The 27681-nt window shown below is 34.7% G+C and overlaps 1 protein-coding gene across 18 annotated transcripts in view; it reads right to left on the reverse strand.

Moving 5' to 3' along the window:
* TBC1D5 (TBC1 domain family member 5) overlaps positions 1-27681 on the reverse strand; it is a 530543-nt gene that overhangs the window by 467643 nt on the left and 35219 nt on the right. For 10 of the 18 annotated variants that reach the window (XM_082392665.1, XM_082392670.1, XM_082392669.1 and 7 more), the window contains exon 2: positions 7897-7959. The exons of 1 other annotated variant lie outside the window; for it this stretch is intronic. The gene's annotated coding sequence lies outside the window, so the exon portion shown is untranslated. Of the gene's footprint in view, positions 1-7896; positions 7960-13772; positions 13802-17791; positions 17926-19519; positions 25762-27681 lie in introns of those variants that run through there. 7 more of the 18 variants (XM_082392671.1, XM_082392677.1, XM_082392666.1 and 4 more) reach the window with 3 other exon arrangements.

Raw genomic sequence — 27681 nt, forward strand, 5'->3', positions numbered from 1 at the left:
CTATTATCAACCTCATTTCTGTATTTTATGTTTTCATTCAAGAAACATTATGCTTTGCACATAGGCACTGGGAAAAATAAGACAATTCCTGTTTTTATTACAAAGATAAGCAATGAACTAATTATTACAACATGGTATAATATGTGTTCTACTAAGGTTTGTGGAAGGTGAGGAGATATCACTGAGGAATCAGGGAAAGCTCTCAAGAGCTACATCCTGCAAGTTGAGTAAGCCAGGAAAAGAGGTACAGAGTGAACAGCACATAAAAAGATCGACTGAACAAAGATTAACCACATGCCACATGGGCTTATTTTCTCCTTCCCCAAACCCCAAAGAGATCTCAGATTTTTGGAAAATAAATAACTTATCAAAGGAAGTAACTCATAAAAGAACTTATAAAAGACACTGAGGAAAAGGCAAACCATTTTGCCCACAGTCCAGGAACATTCAACCTCACACATCCCACCTCTACTACCCTGGTGTAGAAAAATGGAAACTACAAGAAATGGAAAAACAGACTTAGCTAACAAACAAACAGGGGGAAGAAAATAACTTCCCCAAACTGAAGGACTTGCTTCCAGAATGAAGGAGTCCCCAGAAAATCCAGTATAAACAATGAACAAAATCCACTCCAAGGCACATCATCATAAAAATTCAGAGACAAAGATTCTAAAGTTTCCATAATTATAAAAACAAGTCATGCACAGCAGAAAACAATGTAGAAGGGGGAAAAAAGGCAAGGAGCCTCTCAGTAGCAAAACTGAATGCTGTGAAACAAAGTCTTCAAAATTCTAAAAGAAAATTATGCTGCAACGTAAAATTCTACACCCAACCAAACTACTAATCATGTCTGACAGTAAAATAAAGACACTTCAACCCTCCCTAAGATCTTTTTCATATAATGAGGAAGTTAAACCAGAAAAAAAGACGATGAGTTGGGATTCACATATAAGGAAAAGAGAAAAGCTATCCAACCTCCAAGGATATCAAATCTTTGACTTTCTTCTAGAACACATGAGAACACCACAGCATAACTCTGAATGAAAATGGCAGTAGCAGTTAAACAAATAGGAAATAATATCAGAGGAAGCAATTAGAAGCAAGTATTCTTATATTATACACCTACTACACTTCAACTAAAAAAAAAAAAAAAAAGAAGCAAGTATTCCTTGAGCAAAGATGCCACTGAGATTAGAGGGAACCCCCATGACAATGGCTCTTAGTCTTCAGATGACAGTCTCTACATTACACCAGGGTCAAATGACTGCCGAACTGTTGCACATTCATCTCTCAAGTTATGCTCACATGCACTATAAACAGTGTCACTTTGAAGATAAGCAAAACCATATTATACAAAAATGCATGTACCACACGCACACACACACACACACACACACACACATTTTCATCCAAGATAGGGTTTAACTGTATTACTTTATAATTAGGTTTCACTTAAAAAGCCAACAACAAAATGAGTGTGTATATGGTTGGTTAGCATTAGTTATTTTTCAAATTTTCACTTATAAAATATCAAAGAAGTCAAAAAAAAATCAAAGAAATCAGAGTAAGCCCATATATTCCTAACTAGAAGAGTGTTTACGCTAAAATATTTAATCCTATGTGAATTGTTGGCTTTGACATTTTTTTCATCCATATAAGAAGCTCCAATCTAATCTGGAAGCATCTTTTAAGCATAAGAGTTAGAAGAGCTATAAGGAATAAGTGCACATTTTGAAAACAGTGGTTCTCAATCCCACCAGATCCAATGCCCTTTCATTCCCTGTACTATTCTGAAATGAAATTCAGAGTTAATAAAATCTACACATAGAATGTCTCTTTAAAAAAAAAAAATCAGGGACTTCCCTGGTGGTCAAGTGGTTAAGACTCCGCACTTCCACTGCAGGGCGCGCGGGTTAAATCTCTGGTTGGAGAACTAAGATCCCACATGCAGTGTGGTGAAGCCAAAACAAAACAAAACAAAAATTAATTCTAAACCATGTTATTAATTAAAAAGTAATTTATAATGAAATATTTATTTCATTATGTAAATGCTTAGATAACTACTTAAGAAGAGCAAATAAAATAGTCACATATTTGCATCTATATATAATAAATAAGTTTGGATCTAAGAGGAAAAAGATCACAAGTCATTCTCTATGAGTACCAAAAAAATGAAACAGGAGAGGTATAAGAGAACTCTAGAATAAAAATTAGTATGGAGATAAGTGATTAGACAAAAATTAAATTGAATATGAAAGAGAAAGATAGAAATAAGCTTAAATGAAATAAAGATTAAAATGTCAAGACAAATTACATACTGTTGAAATAGAGAAAATTATGAAATGTGGTTATTAGTACAACTGACCTGGGTTTTATTTCTAAGTGTAGTGTCAAAATAATTACCTATACTTAGGTTGTTACACTGCGGTTACAACCTATCCCAGAAAACCTACCACACTGTCAAGGAATTAAGTCTCTAGTAGTTTAAAATACTACAATAAAGACTATATCCCCCCAAAATATTGCCAGTGGAGTGGGTAAAGAAATTTAAGAAGTTACAGAGAATTTGTATAATAGATTGCTTATTGGAGATGGTACCAGAGTAATAGCAGTACAACATAAAAGTACAACATAAAAATAAATCATTTTAAAACATATTTTTAACAATGCATTTATCATTCTAAAAACAAAATTTTAATATTTAAGATGGCAATAATGAAATATCTTAAACAATGCTTATTAACTAATAAAATTCAATTAATTTAATTTAGATCCATTAATTTAAAATTTAGTTTGTTATTAAAAGAGTCTTAAATATCCTGTTACATATTTGCAACCAGTGTAACAGAGCTTCCAGTAAACTGCATTGCTGAACTGAAAACTTCTCACCTAAATACCTAGTTAGAAATGCTATAAATCAGGAAGTGGAAAGAATGTGTGAAGTAAATACAACTTTGAGAGTATTTCTTTATTCTACTTAAGATTCCCCTCAACACAAACTTCCCCTAAAGTATCAGATTGCTCATGTAACATCTTACAAACAACTGTCAGTAATATTACATACTGAAGTATTATCGCTTTATCTTTGAAGAGAGTTTAAGCAAGCAGACATTCAAAAGTTATGTGGTTCTCAGGACAATTTTCTGTAGTCTGAGACTGTCCCATGCATTGCAGGACACCTAGCATCCCTGATCCCCACCCATCAAATGCCAGAAACACTCCTATAATTATTGTGACCAGCTAAAGTACTCCTCCTTAATTTCCCAAATTCCCCTCATAGGGCTTTACCACCCTTGTTTGGAAATCATACTCTAGAAGTCTTATAGAAAGAAGCATGCTATGGTACCGAACTATATGAAAAAACGTGTTTCAAAAACAGAAAGAAACACTTTTATCAATTACACTAAAAATTATAACTTGCAATTTTATCCTCTTCCAAACATTCTTTCTTCAGCCTATATTTTTTGGTATTGTGTAGTGAGGCTAACTTAAAGAGATTTGTTAACCACTCTAGAACAGATGTATATTCTCCTTATATGTTTTTTAATAGAAAGCTTTCCAATATATGACCTTTTCAATACTCCAACTTTTACTTAGCTGAATTAAAGTCAAAAATAGAATCTAATCAATAGATTGTACATGTATAGGCATGCCATGCTTCTATAATTTCATTTGTGTGATTTTATTTTCTGTTTTTGTTGTTGCTGTGTGGTTTGGGTTTAGTGTTTCATTGAGCAGCACCAATACTAAGGTGGTCAACACTAAGACACTGCATTTAGTCAGGACAGGATTCAGTATTATTAAAGACTGTTATGTGTCAGTATTATCTAGTGCCCTAGGAAATCCATGCAGTACAAGAGTCCCCTTTTTTACTCTGCAAACTCTAAATTTAATAAGGTTCTATTTAATTAGTGCAGGATTCAAATACACGTTCATGCCAAATTTTGCAACCACACGGGAGGTAGGGGAAAGACATTTCAAACACTTACATGGGAACAACCTTAGGTTGCTGTCTTAAAATATCAGTGCAGGATGCAAACTACTTCACAGACTATCCACAAAACGGATGAGGTGTGAAAGAAATTCTGTGCTTAATGTGACCTTTGGCTGTACTTTTACTTGTCATAATTATAAAGGAGGTACTCTCAGAGCCAACACATAAGCTATGTTATTACTCTTACAATTATAGTAGTATTTTGCCAAGTGCTTCATATACTGTGACAAACTCGAGGCAAAATATACGGAAGCCCTTACCTGTGTTACAAGACCTAACAGGCCTTGCTGAACAAAAAGAGTGCTGATATTATACATACATATGAATAAGAACTAGTGCATAAGAATTTTTCTTTTTAATGTACATTCAAATACAAATATGCCAGGTTACCTAGTTCAACTTAACAAGTCATCTATTCTCTAAATGCGAAAAAACTTGAAATTTAAATTTAATACCTAATTGTGACTTTATTAAATACATGTCAAGAAGGAATTAAAAAGAAAACTATACAAAAACCAAAAACCTTTAAGCAACTCTCTTCTACAGATTCCTATTTTCCCACACAGAATTTCACCAAGGAAAAACAGTTGTTTTCAAAAATGCTTTGGAAAACTGCCAACTTATCAATATAAATGACATGTAACATGATTTTTTAAGGAAAAAAAAAAACTACTGGATCATCTAACATAAAATTATAAATTCTGAAGGTGTAACAAATAGAATTAGTTTTCCGTACAATGTCAAATATACCATTTATCAGAAGATTTACAAAGCAAAACAAGTATTAAAAATCCTGTAATGCATGCTACAAAGAAAAACTTTACAACTATATACTATATTATGACCAACTTTGCCATACTCATCTTTCTGTTCCCAATAGTAATACCTCCTCTTTATTTTCACCTTGAAAACAGGTTCCAAAAGCTGTAAAACATCAGAGTCACACTTTATAAAAGTCATAAACACAAGCTGCCTAGGTTGGCTAACAAAAACACATAAATACTGGCCATAAAAGAAGTTTGTTTTATCATAAAATATTTTTTTAAATATTGCATGTGAATTAAGATTGCTCTTAAATATGCATTATATACACTGTTAGGGACTACTCAAAAGGAATCTGAGATGTTACTAGGGTGACCAGAGGTCCCAATTTGCCCAGGATGGTACTAGTTTACACCTATTGTCCTGGCATTCATACAGATGCAATTATTTATGGCACTCACACCAACATCACCCAAGATTTGACCTAACAGAGTCCTGGAAATGGCCTTGGGCTTAAGAGTCAAAAGAAGTGATCTGAGCATTAGACATCCACCAGGCAAACATTCAATCTCCCTGAGGCACAAATTCTTCTTCTGTATTTAATTCGGATCCACTATACAGGATTATAAGAAGAATCAAATCAGAAAATTCAAGAAGCTCAAGTACTGCCTACTGTTTAAAAAAGATGACCAAATGAAACACAAACTGAATATACTTAGCAAGTTAAGTCTATCAGAGACATAAATAACTACAGTCTCTAAAAACAAACAAATGAAAACAACTCAGGTGAAAAACTACATTATGCTACATTACAGAATTGTAATGTAGCATAATTACATTACAGATTTGTAATGTAATACAACAAATAAAACTACATAAAACTACATTAAAACAACAATAAAGCTACATTACAGAATTGTAATGGGCTAAGAAGGACATTTGGGAGTCAGACTAAATGAGTCCCAATTCCAGCGCCATCACTTACTGTCAGCTGTGTGGCAATGAGCAAGTTACTAAGTCTCTGTTTCCTCATTCATAAAATGAAGATAATAACTGTACTTCTCTCACTGGAAAGAGTAACAAATAATCCATGTAAAAGATGATGTGAGCACTGTGCCTGCACATAGTAAGTGCTCAGTAAATGCTAGCTACTATTATGACAATCTCCATCAACATCTCTTTTCAAAAACAAGTCCTAAGAAATTATTCAGGAGACAATTTCACATATGTGTGCATGTGTGTGTGTGCACATATGTGTATCTGTATCTTCCAATTAAAGATCACTTGGATGACACAGCTACATGTTACAGTGTGGGCTGGGTATATTACACAACTAGTATAGGAGATCTTATTCAACATTGGAGAAGGCAGCTTTTTTCTCTGAAAGAAGTCCACAGTGGCATCCTGAAGCACACTTTAAAATAAAATTCCATCTCTAACAACATCTGTGGTTGTTCATCTAGAGAACAGAAGAGTCACAGATATGTACAATAAACACATTTTTAAATCCATGTATATAAATCAAATGAAACCGCTTCCTTTAAGGCAAGCATATGAAGATACTAAAGCAATATCCCAATTAAACATTCATATAGTCAATATTTCAAAATAAGAAATTTGGGTTTACATATGCACAGTTTAACATTCTATAGTGAAACCTGTCTACAGAGGTCATTTTCCCTATATTTCAACAGCATATAGTTCAAGTTGAAATGTACAATGTTGCTTCTCTCTGAAATGTTAAAACTGTAAAGTACACAGTAATTCACTGCAAGCAAACACAGGAGAAAGACTATGTTGTACACATGATACCCTTTAACCCAATTACTTTAACTTATTCATTAAACCCATTCAAAAAGGGAACACTAATAACTTGTGCTACCTTACGAAACAGAGTCAGAACTAAGATGAAATACTTTATTTGGTTAAAAATAGAAACTTCACGTAAGAGAATTATTAGGTAAAGACAGAGAAATTATAGCTGGCATTTATAAAAGACCCTTGTACATTTTTAGCTCATTAAAATAAAGTGGTATAAAACTTTCCATAAGAGATATGGTATAAAATAAGTATGTCACTAAGACTGATATAAAAATCTATATAAATATCATGCTGTTTTCCAAATACACATATAACAGGTATTTAAAAAAACAAAGGGCTACATCAGTCAAATTTATATCTCAGCAATCCAAATCTAAGTTGGACTTCATTTCTCTGAGCTTTCCTAAAAATATTCCAGTAGTAAAATAGCTTTGACACTAAAATAAAATAACTAAGACTCCATTATCTATTCTATAGCAAGTAAGAAATACCGACCTGCCCTTTAGAGATACCAAGGATAATGTGCACTGAGGTTTATATGTTCTGTCTCAGTTTACAGGCTATAGGCTATATCATTAATTTGTAAGTGACTCTACAATAAGTATGCACACAACAAACAAATATTGTATCACAGGTAACCCTAAACAGGTAAATTTAGAGCTAAACAAAGCATAACGGAAATTTTATCACTACCATAAATTACTTTAAAAAAAAATCCCTGGGCATTGCAATGAATATACTTTTGCCTTAGAGCTAATACTTTAATTTTAAAGAACCACAAAGAAAAAAATCAAAACTAGTCAGTAACAATGCAGCATCTAAAAGCAATAAACTCAAAATTAAGTTATAAATAATTTAAAGCATGTCATGAAGATGTATTAATAATTCATCAGATAAATAATTTACTAAATAATCAAATAAATAAATAATGAAATACATAAATAAATCAGCAAATAAATAATTCTGCAAAATAACCTAAACAATAAGTCACCCAAACAAATCACAAACCTACAAAACTACAATGATTCTTTGGATTCTGATAGTTTTAAATAAGCAAATGTACATAAACTAGATCAATCCTTGTTAGAATTAGAAATATTTTTCAATGCTATTTGTAAAATCCTCATCTCAGTACATAAGAATACATTTTCAATTTTTAAAAGACTGCATAGGATTAGTTCTTATAAATTATTAACATGATTATAATATATCCTCTTCTATATTTTACATATAATAACTCTGCCTAACATATTTTCCCCCAAACAACTGGATACTTAAAATATTGTTAATTTACAGTTCTTTTTCAAAGCAATACTTACAGTACAATAGTGCTATAGTCTTTCTGATAGCTTTCCTATCTTCACCAAGTCTCTGGAAATTTTCTGCAAGGGGTAGAACAGTTAGAATAACCTTAATTATTATAGACAGCATTTCATTCACTGGTGAACAATGCTTTATAACTCTACAAAGTAGCAATGGGAAGTGGAGGTTATTGTGAACTCTGTCAAGTTTTTAGAAGTCTTAAGTGGGCTAATAAGCACAAGCTGATAGAGGCCTGGCTTCCTCTAATGGAGCTGACACACAGGCTGTTACAATTGGAGGGATTTCAGATGTGAAGACAAAAACTTCGAAGGTCAAAGCGACTGGCTGACACCTAATGCCATCAACAATTTGAGAAGCTCACAGTCCTTGAAAGAACACAGGAGATCACTTAACTCTTACAATGTGAATGCGGTGACAACCTAATGGGAGCACCACAAAGAGACAAAACACAGCTGACCTCATAAATTAGTCTTCATTTAACATTTACTTCAGGTTTTTATCCACCCACAGTATAGTACTCTTGAAGTCCACAAATAGCAGATCCTAAACTGTGATAGCCTTTCCCACAGAAATAAGAACTTTGTAATGAGTGTTTGACACTTTCAAGGGAATAAATCCAAACAATATATAGCACAACATCTGAAGAGAAGGAAACTGAAATTAAAATATTTTTATAATCTAGCTCAATGAATTCTCAAAGCAACTTAGGTAATATTTTACCTATTTCATAATCAAGGAAAATGAGGCTCAGCAAGAGTCTGTATGTTGCCTGCGGTCCCCAAGGGGCAGGAAGATTCTAACTTTTTCTACACGACTTCACGTGAAGGGTCACTGAACTACAGACTCCTTCAATTTGAGCCCACCTTAAAAATACAGCAAATCCTAAAGCTTCGAAAATTGGTTAGAGCAATGGTTTCCAACTGGGGGGGGGGGGGGGAGGGGTGATTTGCCTCCCAAGGGACACTTGGCAATGTCTGGAAACATTTTTGGTTGTCACAACCAGAGAGTATTACTGGCATCTAGTGGGTAGAGATCAGGGATGCTGCTAAAGATCCTACAATGCACAGGATAGTCTCCCACAACCAAATGATCATCTGCCCTAGAATGTTAATACTGCTGAGGGTGGGAAACTCTGGGTTAGCGTAAAAGGTCTTTCAGGGCTGTGCAGTTTTCCTGTTATAAAATAATACACATTTGGTTCAGGGATATAAAGTCTTTTTTTATGTGTGTGGAACACCCTGCGTAAAAATGTGTATACTGTGGAGAATGGGTATATGGGAACTCTTTGTACTTTCTGCTCAATTTTTCTATAAACCTAAAACTTCTCAAAAAATAGTCTAGTAACTTTTTAAATGTGTATCCTTCACTTCTTTCACTAAAGTTATGAATAACTGTCTTAGAATCAATACCCCCCAAAATACGTCTAAAGTTATAAATAAAAAATTTTTTAATTTCATTTGTCAAAATTCTTCCAATAAAGTTAATGAGAGCATTAAAAGTCACATTTATGAGCTAATTCTGCCTAAATGACTAGCCAAGATATCTAATAAATATTACAAATTCATAGGGCTTTAAGAAATTATTTTGATACACTACAATTAATAATCTTCAATAGTTAGTGATATTTTTTGCCTAAAAGCTATCATACGTTTTCTGAAATATCTGTGATAATTATTAAAATCATTTGAGAACAAAATTCGGCAATATAATTATCAAAGAACTCCAGAATATACGTATCAAGTATTTCCCTTTCAATACCAATTAATCTCTCTCCAGTCTCAAAGTAGATTTTGGTTTTCAACATGGATCTAGAATCTACCACGACACAATGCATGTTTCCTTATATTGGACCCATCACATTACTGCACAGAGCATCAAACAATGGCATCCTTTATCAGCTAGGGTTAGGTCATATCCTTCCCAAGACAAAAAAAATTTTTAATAATTATAATATAATGACTTGAGAGGAAAAAATCAAAGGAAGAGAATTTCTCCCATGTAAATGTCTAGAAGTAGACAATCAAAGGCTGATGTGGCCACTCCAAATATTAGGAATCCAAGTTCCATCTTTTTGCTCTACCATATACTGTTCTATTAAAAGTCACCTCACACTCCAAGAAGGCTATGGGGAGCAGCAAGAAGGAAGGGGAAGAAAGGCCCATCTCACTCTCTTCTAATGCTCATATTTCAGCTTACAGCTTAGCAACCATAACCTAGTCCTTTGGCCACACCTAACCACTTGAGGGGATAGGAAACACAGTCTCCAAATTTGGTAATACTGCCCACATATAAAATTGGGATTCTTTTTATTAAGGAAGACAGGGAGAACGATTTTGTGGAGCGAATTATGAGAGGCAGACTATGGTGGAGGTAACAACTCTTCAAAGAAAATGGGAGATGTACTCAAAATTTCCATTAGAGTGGTTCACTGGGAGATTAGGATTGACATATATACACTACCATGCATAAAATAGACAGCTAGTGGGAACGTGCTATAAAGCACAGGAAGCTCAGCTCGGTGCTCTGGGACGACCTAGATGGGTGGGATGGGGTGGGGGTGGGAGGGAGGTCCAAGAGGGAGGGAATATATATATCTATACATATAGCTGATTCACTTCATTGCACAGCAGAAACTAACACAACATCATAAAGCAATTATACTCCAATAAAAAAATTTTTTAAAAAAAAGACCTGGAAAAAAAAACTATGTGTATATGTATGTTCATGTGTATATGTGTGTGTGTATATATATTTATGGAAGAAAATCTAAATGTTTAACAAGAGGTGTATGGTTAAATAAATTTGGGGATAATCTCAGAACAGAATGTTATGTAGACACTAAATATCACTTCAAAAAATTTTTACAGATGTGGAAGAATGTTCATAATATTATATGAAAAAGAATAGGCTATAACACATTTCATATAAAATAATATATATATATATAATCCCTATTTTAATAAATACTTACAAACATACACATATACACACAGTATACACTGATATCTATATACAGGCACATTTTATATCTATATCTAGAGAGAAACTGAGACCATATAAAAATCAAGAGAACAGAATTAAATGATAATAGTGGTTTAGGCTTTGGGAAGCAACTTTCATTTTCCCCATACCTTTCACTGCTTTCTAATTCTTCTACAATGAAAACATATTATGCTTATGATTTTTTTCATGAAGATTTTGGCCTAGATGAGGAAAAGCACCTTATAAAGGTAATTAGATTCAAGCTTTATTTTGTTACTTGGAACATGGAGATAATTTTAAAAAGGGGGGGGGGATCTATAGCTGAGCTGTATCTTTCCCAACTGGGGCAAAATATACATGTTCCTCCTGAGTTGATAGTAAGAAGCTAACCTCTCTATGCCCAACTTGTTTTCAACTTACTAACATTCACATATCACATTTATCAGCTTTACACAACTCACTCCTAACCAGATGCTACATCCATCATTCCTAACAATTTACCTTGACATATTGATTACTTTGCTCATCTCATTCTGTAGAACTAATCATTCGTACTTCATGCTTCTACAAATCCTTCCATTTTCTGTATTTCTGAGTCTATTTTTCTTAATGCTGCTCTACTGCACATTTTTCTGGTTACTTATATAATGGATCTATCTAACAGAAATTACATCTTTCTTATATCTTTGTAACTATCTTGCATTGTCTTGAATTTTCCAGAGTTATTACTGAGTATACACACTATTGTTACATTGGTATTAATTCTATTATCTGTAAGTCTCAACATTACCATTAGTAAAGTCTCAATTTAGAATGCCTCAAAGTTCTCCACATTTTCTAGAATGATTCAATTTCCTAAACCCCCATTACTACCATATAAAAAAATGAAAAAATAAGGAAAAAGCAAGAAATTGATATATTTAAAACTACTAACAAGTATATGGGGTTGACCAAAATTGCAAACAAATAAAAAGGTAAAATACATGGTCCCCACCCTCTAGAACTTGAGGGAAATAAGAAAGACACAGACACAAATACACAAACACACACACACACACACACACACACACACACACACAGAGGGTGGGGAGGGAGAGAGAGAAAGAAATTCACAGCCAAATGTAATAGGGACAAGTGTACAATCCAGACAATATGTACTACAGAAAATCCAGAAGGTAAAAGCCACAGGCAGGAATCATCAGAGAAGGCTCTTCAACTGAGGCCAAGTTCATACAGAGCTAGAACGGTGGTTCTCAACCATGGGAGATGGTGCCCCCAAAGGACACTTGGCAACATCTGGAAACACTTTTAACTGTTAGAAAATGGGAGGTACTATTTGTACCTGGTGAGTAGAGGCCAGGGAAGCTGCTAACATCCTACAATGCACAAGACAGCCCCCCACAAAAATGAATTATCCAGCCCAAAATGTCAACAGTGCTAGAAGCAGCAGCTGGAGTCAGAAGAAGAGAGAGCATTTAAACAGGACAGAATGACACGAGTGAAAGAATGGCAGCTACAACACACGATGTCTTTAATAAACCATAATATCACCAGTGAAGGAACAGTGGAAAACCAAGGAGAAAACATAACTGGGTATAGATTGTAATGGGTCTGTACAAGAAGTCTGATGGACCAAAGAGATAAAATAGTTTAACAAAAATACAAGACAGCACAGGCAAAAATAGCAACATATTTCATAGACTAAACTGTAGACAGATGGGGACACTGATTTCCAGCAGTATGGCAGACTAGATACCTTGATACTACTAGATACAACTTTTTAAAGTTAGTGGGAAAATCTGTTTTAATGAATTGCTTAACTAGCAAGAAAGTACCGTATCCACGTAAGCTGTAAACACAATGAAAGTAGAATAAGCAAACCTAGGAAACCAGCTTTCATTCTGAGAGTATGTACCTAAAACTGCTGAAACTGATCTTACATCTTAATGGCTACACGAGGCTCAGGAGATGGACCCTAAAAAGTCTATCAAAAGCACCATCCCTAAGCCCTGGCAACCACTAATCTATGTGCCATCTCTATAATTTTGTCATTTCAAGCATGTTTTATCAATTCTCTTGACACTGTAATCACAAAGGGGAAACTTCACAAAGGTTCTCAGACTAAATTCACACTACTTGCACAATCCAATAAATCTCATGTGAAGATCTATTTAAAGTGCTCTTAAACTGTCAGTATCCCTAGTCACCTGGGGGAAGCATAGGTAAATTCTCAGGGAAAGAAAATAACTTCAATCCAGGCCTCAAAGAATCCAACAACTTTCCAAAAAACTTTACTCAATTAAAAAAAAAAAAAATCACAAAACAGACACAATGAATGAGGGCCAACATAAACAAGAGATGGCAGAATTAGAGTACACATATTTCAATTATTGGAAAGATTATACAATAAGGATGTTTCAAGTAATAGAAACGCTTAAAATATGTGTGTGAATTAAATAAAACTTCAAGAAATAAAAAACATAGGTAAAATTTTTAATTCAGTGTAAAACTTTAAACAGTAGAGTCAGTACAAACAAAGAATTAGTAAATGGAAAGACTTTTAAAACCTATCTAAAATGCAGTTCAGAAAGACAAAGAAAGAAAATAAAATATGTAAGAGCAGTTAAGAGATACAAAGAATAGAATAAGAAGGTCTAACAAAATATATACTTTTGAAACTATCGGTGATGAAGGACCATTTTTTAAATGGCCCATCGACTGCAAACAAAAACTTCTGTAAAATACAGTAAACGTGAATTTCTTTTTGAAAAATCATGTGCTTAGATGTCATGATAATATCAAGTTGCTATTAAAAGCTCCTAAATGTTTACTTTGAATTTGTCTTGGTTCATTACAGACCAATAACATCAGTTTGCAGACCAGTACTGACCTGAGGACCACACTTTGAGCAGCAACAATCTAAAGCACAAACAGATCGAAATTAGAAAAGAATATAAAAGACAAAAGAGAGTATAGATGATATTCAAACAGATGATGGTTGAAAATTTTCCATACTAAATGAAGATGCAGATGGACAATCCAAGATGCAAGAAAAAAAACCAGAAAGTAAAGATACAGGTAAACACCTGGATAACTCCTTATCAGTGTAGAGGCTATACCCACCACAATCACTGCAACACAATTCCAAACCAGCATTTTCTATCATTTTTTTAAAAATCTAAGAACTCAAGCTCTAGATGTACTCTAAATAAACAAAAATAGAGACAAGTGGACTTAGTAAAGAAAGTTAGAGACCAAGTTTCAAGAGCTAGTGATTTCCTCTCAGTGGAAACACTGTCCATACTGCCCAAATTGTATCTAGTTTATTAGTTATTTTTAATGTGTAACTTTATGAAAAAAAATCCCAAACTTTTATTAGCAGAGACTGAATATTTTTCAATTGTATTGAAATGAACAGGATTCCAATTCCATTAACTGTTCCTTTCAATGGGAAGTGAGCTACATAATACTTCAGCATACTTTACCTATTAAATCGTCTAATCACGACAGATTCTTTTATTTCTAAATGCAGTTCATTTAAAAGACCCTGCTCAGACATCTAGCAGGAATCAAATATAAATTCACACCTGCTTGGCAAAACAGAAATTATGGCATCACGCCTCCTGAGAAAGAATCATAACTAACATCTGTATAAACGTTTGGTCACTTTTCAAATATTTGACACACATCTATTTGAAGCATCACAATACCCTTACGGGTTTTACAGAACAGATATAATAATGGCTAAAAGCTTAGAAAGTGAAAGAACATGGTGAACAGCATCAAAAATATACAAGAAAAAATATGTAAATTGAATGCAACAATATAAAAAGATACCCAAAATCCAATCAACAGCTGCCTCTTACTATCAGTCCCCATGACATGAAACTGAAAGGACAATCATTAGGCATACATAGCAAGTAAACTAAATGAAATGATATATTAACCTATTTGATTCAGTGCCACCAAATTCAAACAATTTAGCAAGATATTTAACTGCTTATTGGATCTGAATAACACTCATATGGTGCTACCGCTATGGCCTATGGGAAAAGAATTTAAATAGAAAAAAACTGGGCTGAGTGATTAAAACTTGATCAGGTAAAAGTAAGTAAAGGCTGAGCAAGGCAAAAGTTGTCATCCATACTTAACCATGAAGAATCAAAAGCTCAAGCCATTTTGATAATCTTAGGGGCAAGGTCCAAATAAGAAATTCTTCCCCGGGGGCTTCCCTGGTGGCGCAGTGGTTGAGAATCTGCCTGCCAATGCAGGGGATACGGGTTCAAGCCCTGGTCCGGGAAGATCCCACATGCCGCGGAGCAACTAAGCCCGTGCGCCACAACTACTGAATCTGCGCTCTAGAGCCCGTGAACCACAACTGCTGAGCCCGCGCACCACAACTACTGAAGCCCACGTGCCTAGAGCTCATGCTCCACAACAAGGGAAGCCACCGTAATGAGAAGTCCGCGCACCGCAACAGAGTGGCCCCCACTCGCCTCAACTAGAGAAAGCCCACGCACAGCAACGAAGACCCAACGCAGCCAAAAATATAAATTAATAAATAAATTTAAAAAACAAACGTCCTTCTGCACATCCTCATTCACTATGTCTGCTGACCTTAAATTTGAAAGAATATCTCTGGACCATCCTTTAGAAAAAAAGAAATTCTTCCCCAAACTATTCCACAGCTATATTGATTCAAAGTTAATGCATGAGCAGATAAAAGACACACAATATTTTAACTTGGTAATTTACAATAAAAATGGATTTAAGCTGGAAATTTACAGTGAAGTTTATTTTTTTAAATGCATTATTTCAGCCAGACACAAACATCAGGCTATGAGAATATTTAGCCTTATAATTTAAAATTTTGACAGCTCACACCAAGTTTAACCAACCACCAATCCATTCCAATATAAAGAAGAAGAAAAATTAAATATCCCACAGTGACTTTTGAGTTTTTATTTAAAGTTATTCATAACCACATTTGTTTGTATTCTCCTTAGCTGCTTCAAGTCTTCTTTGTGGAGAGAAAAAAAGCAGGTTTTAAAAACATACCTACATACATACACACATCCGTGTATAGAAAATGTTCCCATAATTGTAAGCTTTTCATTGGTACTTCCTGATCTCTTCTTAAAACATGAAAGTGAGTAAGTAAGCAAATTTTCAAGTAAGATAACACTAAAAATTAACGCACTTTCTTTAAGAATATATTTTTAAGTAAAGGCAAACTACAAAGATTTTTTATTTCATCCATAAAAACAAGTCACAAAGCCAAAATTCATTATCATAAACATTTGCAAATAGCTAAAATTGGGAGGAAATAAAGGCTAGCAATTTACTTCTATATCTGTCAAAAGAGGACTTGAGCTTACTGCAGGGAAACACTAATGACTGAAATAACTGATACCTAGAGATTAACATCCAAAGTCACAGAATCACAAATTTTCCCACTGAAATCCCCTTAATAAGTACCCTAATAGAAAAGACCTCCCAATGGAGGTCTGGGAATGGAACCCAAAATTGTTAACAATAACCATTAATTTCCTTTGGCACTGAGTATTTTTAAATAATTGTGTTAATTCTTTCCCATTACACAGTATCCCACTAAAATTCAACTTGAAAAGAATGCACCATGTTTACACTACTTCTTCACATATCCAGCACTACAAAGGATCTTACCCTTCTGCTCAAACCAGAACCTCATACCTTTGTTAGAGGAGCGCATATTTTATATCTGAAGGAAAGCTAATTCTAATAAGTTTCTAGGTTTAATCAGCTACTATTTTCCATAAACACTGAATCCACCAAAGAATCAACTCTACCTTTACACACACACACACACAAACACACATACGCTATTAGTAAGCCACTCTTTTAAAGCTTTTTGGATTATATCAAACTAAAAAGCTTCTGCACAGTGAAGGAAACCATCATAAAAACGAAAAGGCAACCTATCGAATGGGAGGAGATATTTCCAAATCATATTTCTGATAAGGAGATAATATCTAAAATATATAAAGAACTCATACAACAAAAACAAACAACCTGGGGAATTCCCTGGCAGTCCAGTGGTTAGGATTCTGAGCTTCCACTGCGGGGGGCACAGGTTTGATCCCTGGTCGGGAGATTAAGATGCCACACGCTGTGTGGCAAGGCCAAAAAAACAAAAAGCAAAAACAGAAAAAAACAAACAACCCGATTAAAAAACGGGCAAAGGATCTGAATAGACATTTTTCTAAAGAAGACATATAGATGGCCAAAAGGTATGTGAAAAGGTTCAACATCACTGATTATTAGAGAAACGCAAACCAAAAGCTCAATGAGCTATCACCTCACATCTGTTACAATGGCTATTATCAAAAAAATAATAAATGTTGGAGAGGATATGGAGAAAAGGAAACCCTCAGACACTGTTTGTGGGACTATAAATTGGTGCAGCCACTATGGAAAACAGCATGTAGTTTTCTCAAAAAATTAAGAATAGAACTACCATATGAGCCAGCTATTCCTTTTCTGGGTATTTATCTGAAGAACAAGAAAACACTAATTCAGAAAGATATGTGCACCCCTATGTTCACTGCAGCATTTTTTACAACAGCCAAGATATGAAAACAACCTAAATATCCATCTACAGATGAATGGATAAAGAAGATGTCACACACACACACACACACACACACACAAACACAAACACATGGAAATACTACTCAGCCATAAAAAAGAATGAAATCCTGCCATTTGAGACAACATGGATGGACATTAAGAGTATTGTGCTAAGTGAAATAAGTCAGAGGGAAAAAGACAAATAACTGTATGATTTTACTCATATATGGAATCTTAAAAAAAAAAAGTTAACAAACAAAATAAAACAACAAACTCATAGATACAAAGATGAGTGGTTACCAGAAGGCAGTTGGGGGTGAGCAAAACAAATGAAGAGAGTCAAACAGATGGTGATGGATGGTAATCCAGACTTGCGGTAGTGACCACTTTGTGGTGTATACAGATGTTGAAGTACAATGCTGTACACCTAAAACCTACATAATAAAAAAAACTTTTTAACCAACATTTATTTCTTGAATATGCATCCTTAAAATTTATTACATATTATACTGTAGAAAAATAATGGGTAACCATGTGACAGACAACTTTTTTTCAGCAATTAAGGAATAACTCTAGAAATAAATTGCAAGTATTAACAAGAAAATCAAATGGAGATAGTTCATGCCTTGTTTTCACCTAATTATGAAAAATATCTAGAAAGGTTATATGACTTATTTCAAATTCTATATAGTTAGGAGTCATAACTTCATAATTATACATTTGAGCTTAAATTATCTTAAATTAAATATTCTGAATTAAAATTATCTTTATGATTTTTATAATTAAGCTATTCTTATAATTTGTATAAAATCCTTTAACAAAAAAATTAGATCTAATCTAAAATTTTAAGAACTTCACTTTTTTAAATAAAGTCATTAATTTTCAGTCACCTTTTCATTGGATTGACATTTACATTTAAAGAGATAGAGATTATTATTTTTGCATCTAAGTCCTCTTTAACAAAGGTAAATAAAAATCATTAACTATGGGTTATTTTAAGTTTTTAAATTTAAATTACTCAGTTTTCTAAACTTTGGAATAATTTTTGGTAAATGTTTTTTGTCTAAAAATTATGAACTTCTATATAATTATAAATGCAGTTTCAATCTAAGTATTTAATTTGACATAATTTAAGTTCAAAGATATCATGAATAGTTATTATAACTTATAATTATACTGTATTTGAGACACTTACTTTTATAACACTTTACAAAAAAAATTACAGGCCACGCACTATCTCCACTTCGTTTTACTACCAATATATTTTATCACATATGCAAATTGATCCTTGTGTTCTGAAAAGAATATACTGGCTATGACATTATATCTATTTTCTCTCTTCAATAACATTTATTCAAATTTTTATAGTTAAGTATAACTTACTCAGAAAATGTTAGTTAAGATTTTTTTATATATATATATATATATATATATAATTTTTTTTTTTTTTGGCTGTGCCAAGGCACGCAGGATCTTAGTTCCTGGACCAGGGATCAAATCCATGCCCCCTTCAGTGGAAGCACGGAGTCCTAACCACTGGACCGCCAGGGAATTCAGTTAATATTTTAAAGTACATTTTATGGGTAAAGTTCCTAAAATCGCTCAGACACCTAAATTCAATTTCTTGGATAGTTACTGAAAAGATTAAACTACTATAATCAAATACTTTTACAACAATAAAAAAAAAAACAATGCAACAAAATGTCTAAATAGGAGAAATATTTCATGCTCCTGCTCAAGGCCCAATTATTTCTATATATTTTAATACACAAAAATCAGGTAAAACAAAATAAACAGTTGTTGGGAGTTCTTTATGATGATGATAATTTTGTGAATTAAGCACAAACAGTGCTTAATGGCAGTCAATACATCTTCTCCATAACTATACAAATAAACTAAATAAACAATGAGTACATAAAAATAGTTATACTTCTCTCCATAAAAGGCCAAGTTTACTTCAAAATTATGATGCTTGGTTCACATTTCTTCAAACTTTCAAGATCATACAAAGAGCTTTAAATAACTCACTTGAAGTATTTTAATTGATGTCATCACTTATAGAAGGTTCATAACTCTTGCACTTCTAAATTGCTGGTCTCTAAATATAAAACTAGGCTAGAGATATACTTTGGACAGTAATCATGGAAAAATATATATTACCAAACTCCCTATCTGTAAAAGAATCTATTGAGCAAATTGATTCTTAAACTGGAATCAGAATGAAGCAAGATGGTGGACTATACATTCTAGCCTCCCCATCCCATACCAAATCCACAGAAATTAGACTGGATTTTGTAGTTCCTGATTTCCAGCGCCCTGAAAAGATCAACTGTAGTTCCTGCTCATCAGTTCTATGAGATACCTTTGTTGTCTTTTTTTTTTTTAACTGAGGTATAACTGACATATATTAGTTTCAAGTGTACAACATAATGACTCAAAATTTGTATATACCATGAAACGATCAACACAACAAGTCTAGTTAACATCATCACTGTAAAGTTACAGAATTTTTTTTCTCGTGTTGACAACTTTTAAGATTTACTCTCTTATCAACTTTCAAATATGCAATACGGTATTATTAACTACAGTTGCCGTGCTGTAATTTACATCCCCATGATTTGTTTACTTTATAAGTAGATGTTTGTCCCTTTTGACTCCCTTCACCCATTTTGCCCACCCTCACCTCTGGCAAAAACCAGTATGTTCTCTGTATCTATAAGACTGTCCTACGAGTCCACATGTAAGTGAGATCATACAGTATTTGTCTTTCTCTGTCTGACTTATTTCACTTCATGTGATATTTCCTTGTAGTTTTGATTTGCATCTCCCTGATTATTAATGATACTGAGTATCTTTTCATGTACCTGTTGGCCAACTGTATGTCTTCTTTAGGAAAATGTCTATTCAGATCCTCTGCCCATTTTTTAATCGGGTTGTTTGTTGCTGTTGTTGTAGGAATTCTTTACGTATTCTAGATATTATTCCCTTATCAGAATTATGATTTGGAAATACCTCCTCCCTTTCGGTAGGTTGCCCTTTCATTTTGTTGATGGCTTTCTTCACTATACAGAAGCGTTCTAGTTTGATGTAGTCCCACTTGTTTATTTTTGCTTTTGTTGCCTTTGCTTTTGATGTGAAATCCAAAAAATCATTGCCAAGACTGATGTTAAGGAGTTTACCACCTACGTTGTCTTCAGGTCTTACATTCAAGTCTTTAATGCACCCTTTGTTGCTTTTTTATAAAAATTCTCCTTGGAGCTAAGCAATCTCGTATAGATTTCTATTATCGGCATCCAGAGAACCTTGTCTAAGACAGCTGCACACTAAAATGATAATGATTCCACTGATAATGATTCCAAGCAAAACCAGACTAGAAAACCAGAAAGTAAACCAAAACCTAAGAATAATACCAGAAAGACAGAAAACAAAAAGACAGAAAACAAAATAATCTTAATTGAACTTTTAAAAAGAAGAATCTAGTACAATTGCTGCAAAATACAAGTGTTTCTCTGAGAGTGGTCCAAATACAGCTATTTGGTATTTGAAGCTAGAGGGCATCTGAAGGCTCTAACAGCATGAAGAATAAGAACATCCAGGCAGGCTACCTCCCCACCCCTCATCCCCACGCCCCAAGGCTTAGCAGCCAGTAAGAGAGGTATCTGTTCCCCCAAAAAAGGAAGAGTGAGAATAGGCCTTGGTTAAAACCAAACTGTAGAGGCCTGGTGCCCAAGCTAAAGAATATGTACCTCAACACTTTATCATTAAAGTTTCCAAGGAACTGCGTAAAAATGATCAAATCAATGTTTTAGGCAGATTAATCCTGTATCAGTTAAGAACGATAAACTAAGTAGAAGAATACAGACAGGAAAGTCAGGTGGGAGACAGTGCAGGCATATAAGGGCCTGAAATCCAGCTCGAGACCCTATAAACAGAAAACACAGATTAACCTAGATATAATTGATAAGAATAGATAGAACTTGTTGAATGACGACGTTACGAGAGAGAAAAAGAGAAAGACTGCTTCACTCATTTATTTGTTCAGAAAATACTTATAAGCCTTGTTTATTACTATATCACTAGTACTTAACATTATTAATCTGAGGATAAAGAAGTCAAAAGGAACCCTAAGATTTTGGGTCTGAGAAGGTAGCATGAGGCAAATAAAGAGAGAAGTCTGGAGAGAACAATGTTTTTTAAAAGACATGATTATTTCAGTTTTAGAAATGCTGAGTTTTGTCCTGTGGGTTTTATTTTTAAGTAAAAATGAAAGTATTTTTATACCAAATTTATGAAAGTTCTTAACTTTGTATTATGAAGTATTTGCTATGTGTAAAAGAATACACATAATACGTATTATAAAGCACAATAACAAAATGGATATAATAAATTCATCTCTGAACCTAAGAAATACAATATTAACAATTTCTTTAAGCTCCCGGTGTGTTCCTCCCCTATTCCAACCTTCCGCCCCACGTCCTACATAGGAAATCACTATCCTACATTTTTCTTTAATCATACACTTACTCTTTCTTAACATTTTTATCCTATTATTTATGCATAATTAAACAATATGTTGTTTAGTTTTTAATTTGTTTTGAAGTCTCTCATTAAAATCAGTATCATACTATGTGTATTTTTCTATGAAGGAACACTAAATATTTTTTCACTAAATATTGTTTCTAAGACAAGCATGTGTCTGTAAGTCACTCATTTGCAATACTATATAACGCTTCAATGTATGAATATGCTACAACTTATTCATCCTTTCTACCACCAATGTACATCTGAGTATTTCCAGGTTTTTGCTGTTACAAATGATGCTTCTACAAAACATTTTTGAACACGTCTCCTGGTGCACACATCCAAGAGGTTTTCTAACATAACCAGAAGGAGAACTGTGTCACAGGTTACTTGCATGTTCAGTTTCACAGGCAATGCTACATTATTTTTACTTTATTATTTGCAAAGACAAGTTATTTAAATTAGAAAGCCAGAACCGGGAATTCCCTGGCAGTCCAGTGGTTAGGACTCCGCACTTTCACAGCCGAGGGCGCAGGTTTGATCCCTGGTCAAGGAGCTAAGACCCCACAAGCCATGTGGCGTGGCCAAAGGGAAAAAAAAAAAAAGCCAGTACCAAGGAACATAAACAATGTAAAATGCATGCTTAATTAAATCTGAACCACAGGTAAGTACTCAAATCCACATTAAAAATAATCATCACCATTCTGTCACTGCCCAGCATCACAGGTTAAAATTATATAAGCATCTCATAGGAAACTGTCTCCTTCCTCCCTTCTCTTTTCTCAGTAGACATTCTCATATCAATGTGCCACTGTCTTAGACAAGGTTCTCTGGGTGCCAACAAGAGAAACCTATACAAAGGTACTTAGCCCCACATGAAAACTCACATTAAAAAGAAATAAAGGTATCTCACAGAACCGATGAACAGGAACTATAAGTGGGGGCTGGAAATCAGGAAGTACAAAACTGCTAAGAACTGAAGCTATTCTATCTCCCTGGGATCACACTGTCTCTCAAAGTGAGAGTCAGTCTGGCAGTGGGCTTCATTTTGCTCTCCACACACCAGTCCCCTCTTCCAGGTTCTCTATGGCCATGGGCTAACCATGGCTGCCCCAGCCCCAGTTTTAGACGTCTTTCTAGAAGAAAAGCCCAGCAGAATCCAACCAGCATCTTTGCCTTCCAACAATTCCAAATTGTTGAAAAACTCCTTAGCTCAGTTTAGCACAGAGGTCCACCCATGGGCCCAACAGCAATGTATTGGGAATGTGAGGGTCCCACTTACAAACGCAGCTGCAGAGGCCCACTCTTGAAATGGAGTTATCACTTCTCAGACAAGGTGGGCCTACACTGAGCACGTATCACAGAAAACATCTACACCACCAAGGGAAAACAGTGATGAGTATAATAGAGCGCAACTATGAGAAACCTCACCATCACTCTACACCACAACTCGCTGACTCCTGTCATCAGCATTCAAAAGTGAAACATGTAAATAAAGTACCCAATGGTCATTCTGATAGCAGATACCAGCTTATCAATGGCTATATACCCCACCCTCCATTTCCAGTGCCAAAAGCCATTGCTGACATAGTACCTTTTATGCTTCTCCTATAGCTCTCGTTCTTCATTAAACTCCCTTTGCAGTATATGATGCAATTAACTACCCTTGACTTAAACCTCTCTTCTCGATTTATCTGAGAAAATCCTCTCCTGGTTCTTTTCTGACCTCTTAGTTTCCCTACTCACTTGTTTTTCTCTGCCTGCCCCTTAAATATAGAGTACATAGCTATGACACCAAAATCACAAGTAACAAAAGAAAAAATAAATTGGACATCCCTGGTCAGGGACCTAACATCCCGCAAGCCGCGCAGCACGACCAGAAAAAAAGAAAAAAAAAAAAAAATTTAAAACTATGGAGAACAGCCAAACAAACACTGAATTGAGAAAAAGGCAATTTCAAAACCATAGGAAAGCTCTGTGGTGCTTTAACATGCCCTAGCCCCATCCCTTCTGTGGCACAGTGGCAGCCTTAACCTGTATTTGCAGCGTGGGACTGGTTCTAGGGAGAGCAGAACAGATGTTATTCACAAATTAGTGTGTTTATCTGTTCTAATCTGTCTGGGGGGCCACCTGAAGGACTGATGCAAGGCGCTCAGCTCTTTTTCACCTAACATGGAACTCAAGCTAGAAAAGCAGTGGTCATTTGAAAACACACAGAGCAGAGCTAACAACTAAAGGTGCCTGGGACAAAAGATTACTGTCTAAACATATAACAGATCACTTAGGAGCAGGAGCAAAAGTTGGAGAGAACTTTTTTGACAAATTAGGAGTATAGAGAGGAATTTAGAAAACAATATGCATTCCCACAGCAAGATGCATGCTCAGAAAAATACCTGAGAGAACTCTACGCATCCACCTTGGATTGATCACCAAGCTACCTGCAAGCCTGGCTAAGTGTTAAAGGACTGCCCCAGCACAGGTCCAATCTACAAAGCCTAGGAGAGGTGTTCTTCTACTTGTTTGTTTAGGATTTTTTTGTTTCTGTTTTTGTTTCCGCTCCTGGCACTTAAGGTAATCTCTGTCAAAACACTAGCTGAACACAAGCTAAGGAACAGAAAATTTACTGACTACACATGACAAGGAATAAAGTCTTTGCAAAAATGGTTTTGGAAAATCACTAAACAAATAGACTATTACAGTCTTCAACAATCAGAAAAACAAATCAAACCCTTAGGAAGGGGGAGAATATGATTTACAGAGTTATCACATTATAATACTCATGTCTAGTTGTCAACAAAAAAAAAAATCACAAGGCATAAAAAGAAACAGGAAAGTATTTCCCATTCAAAGAAAAAAAATAAATTTACTATAATGTCCCTGAGGAAGTCCAGACATCATACTTAATAGGCAAAGACTTTAAAACAAGTCTTAAATATGCTCAAAAAGCTTTAAGAAAACATGAAACATGAAAAAGAAAAAAACAATGTATCAACAAAATTAGAGTATCAATAAAGAAATAGAAATTATAAAAAGGAACCAAACAGAAATTCTGAAGCTGAAAAGCACAGTAACTGCAATGAAAAAAAAGCACTAGAGTGACTCAAGAGCAATTTCAGCAGGCAGAAGAATCAGTGAACTTAAAGATAGCACATTTGAAATTATTGAGTCTGAGGCAAAGAGAAAAAGTATGAAATTAAACAGAGCCTAAGAGACCTAGTGGGACACCATCAAGTTGACCAACACAGATATTAGGGGAGTCCCAAGGGAAGAAGAGAGAAGAAAAGGGACAGGAAGAGTATTTAAAACAGGTCAAAAATCTTCCCAAATTAGATGAATTCCATGAATCCACAAATCCAAGATGCTCCATAAACTCTAAGTTGGATAAACTCAGAGACCCATTATAATCAAACTGTTGACACTCAAAGATAGAGAAGCTTGAAAGTAGCATGAGAGAAATGACTCGTCATGTACAGGGAATCTTCAATTAGATAAAAAGCTGATTTCCCATCAGAAACCAAGGAGGCCAGAAGGCAGTCAGATGAGATGTTGAAGTACTGAAAGAAAAACCAGGGTTAGCAAATATAATTAAATATAGACTGGATAAACAACAAGGTCCTACTGTATAGCACAGGGAACTTATTCAATATCCTGTGATAAACCATAATGGAAAAGAATATTTTTAAAAAAGCATGTATATATGTATAACTGAATCACTTTGCTGTACAGCAGAAATTAACACAAGATTGTATATCAGCTATACTTCAATAAAAGAAGGAAGGAAAGAAGGAAGGGAGGGAGGGAGGAAGGGAGGGATGGAGGGAGGGAGGGAGGGGAGGGAGGGAAAGGAAGGAGGGAGGGAGGGAAGGGAGGGAGGGATGGAGGGATGGATCGGAGGGGAGGAAGGGAAGGAGAGAGGGAGGGAGGGATGGGAGGGAAGGAGGGATGGATGGGAGGGAGGGGAGGGAGGGGAGGGAGGGAGGGAGGAAGGAGAAGAAAAAAACTTGTAATGGTTCATTTTATGTGTCAACTTGACTGGGCCCTAGGGTGCCCAGATACTTGGTCAAACATTGTTCTGGGTTTTCTGGTTGAGGTTAATATTTGAATTGGTTGCCTGAGTAAAACAGACTCCCTCCATAAATGTGGGTAGGCCTCATCCAGTCAACTGAAGACCTAAATGGAGCAAAAAGGCTAAGTGAGAAGGAACTCCTCCTGCCTGACTGCTTTGAGCTGGGACTTCAATCTTTTCCTGCCTTTGGACTCAAACTTAAACAATGGCTCTTCTTAGACCTCAAACTTGCCAGCTTTCAGACTGCAACTGAGATGACTGGTTCTCCTGGTTCTCAGGCCTTCAGACTCAGACTGGAACTACATTATTGACTCTCTTCCATCTCCAGCTTACTAACTGTAGATCTTGGGACTTCTCAACCTCCATTAACTGCATGAGCCAATTCCTTAATATAAATCTCTTTCTAAATATATATGTTTATTATTTAAACACACACACACATACACATGCATACACCCTGTTGGTTCTGTTTCTCAGGAGAACCCTGCCTAACACAACTGTCAGCCAAGAATTTTTTATCTGGCAAAACTGTCCTAAAAAACAAAAGGGAAGAAATAAGACATTCCCAGATAAACAAAAGCTAACAGACTTCATTACTACCAGATCTGTCCTATAAGTAAAGCTAAAGGAAGCCCTTAAGTCTAAATGAAAAAACACTAGAAAGTAACTCAAAGCCATATGAAGAAATAAAGATCTTCAGTGAAGGTTAACACATGGGCAAATATAGAGACCACTATTATTGCACTGTTGATATGTAACCTCACTTTTTATTTCCTACACGATTTAAAAGACCAATACATTTTAAAACTTATAAATTTATGTTACTGGCATACAATGTATAAAGATATAATTTCTGACAAAAACAACACAAAAGGTGGGAAAACAGAGGTGTTACAGAAGCACAGTTTGTATGCTATTGCAGTTAAGTTGGCATCAATCTGAACTAGATTGTTATAAATTTAGGATAACAGTCATCCTCATGATAACCACAAAGAAAACAACTAAAAATACAGGAAATGAGATGAGAATCAAAACAGTTCACTCCAAAAATCAATTAAACACACAAAAAAAGACAGTAATGGAAGAAATGAGGGGCAAAAAAGATATGAAATATAGAAAACAAATAACAAATGGCAGAAGCAAGTGCTTCTTCATCAGTGATTAAATGTAAATGGAGAACATTCAAAAGAATTGAAGAATAAACCGTTCTATAATAATAGTTGGAGACTTCAATCACCTACTTTCAATAATAGATAAAACATCTAGAAAGAAAATCAATAAGAAAATAGAGGATATGAGCAACACTACAAACCAACTGGACTTAACAAGCATGTATAGAACCCTCCACAGAACGGCAGAATACACATTCATCTCAGGGCCTCACAGAACATTCTCCAAGGAAGACCACTTGTTACGCCACAAAATAAGACTCAATAATTTAAAACGACTGAAATCACACAAATACCTTTTCTGTCTACAATGGAATAAAGCTAGACCTCAATAACAGAAGAAATTTCATAAATATGTGGAAATTAATACAGTCTTACCCAATTGATAAAAGAAGAAATCACACAAGAGAAATCAGAAATTAAAGATGATAACA

Source organism: Balaenoptera borealis, assembly GCF_965194805.1.
Source record: "Balaenoptera borealis genome assembly, chromosome: 5".
In the NCBI taxonomy this organism is placed as follows: Eukaryota; Metazoa; Chordata; class Mammalia; order Artiodactyla; family Balaenopteridae; genus Balaenoptera; species Balaenoptera borealis.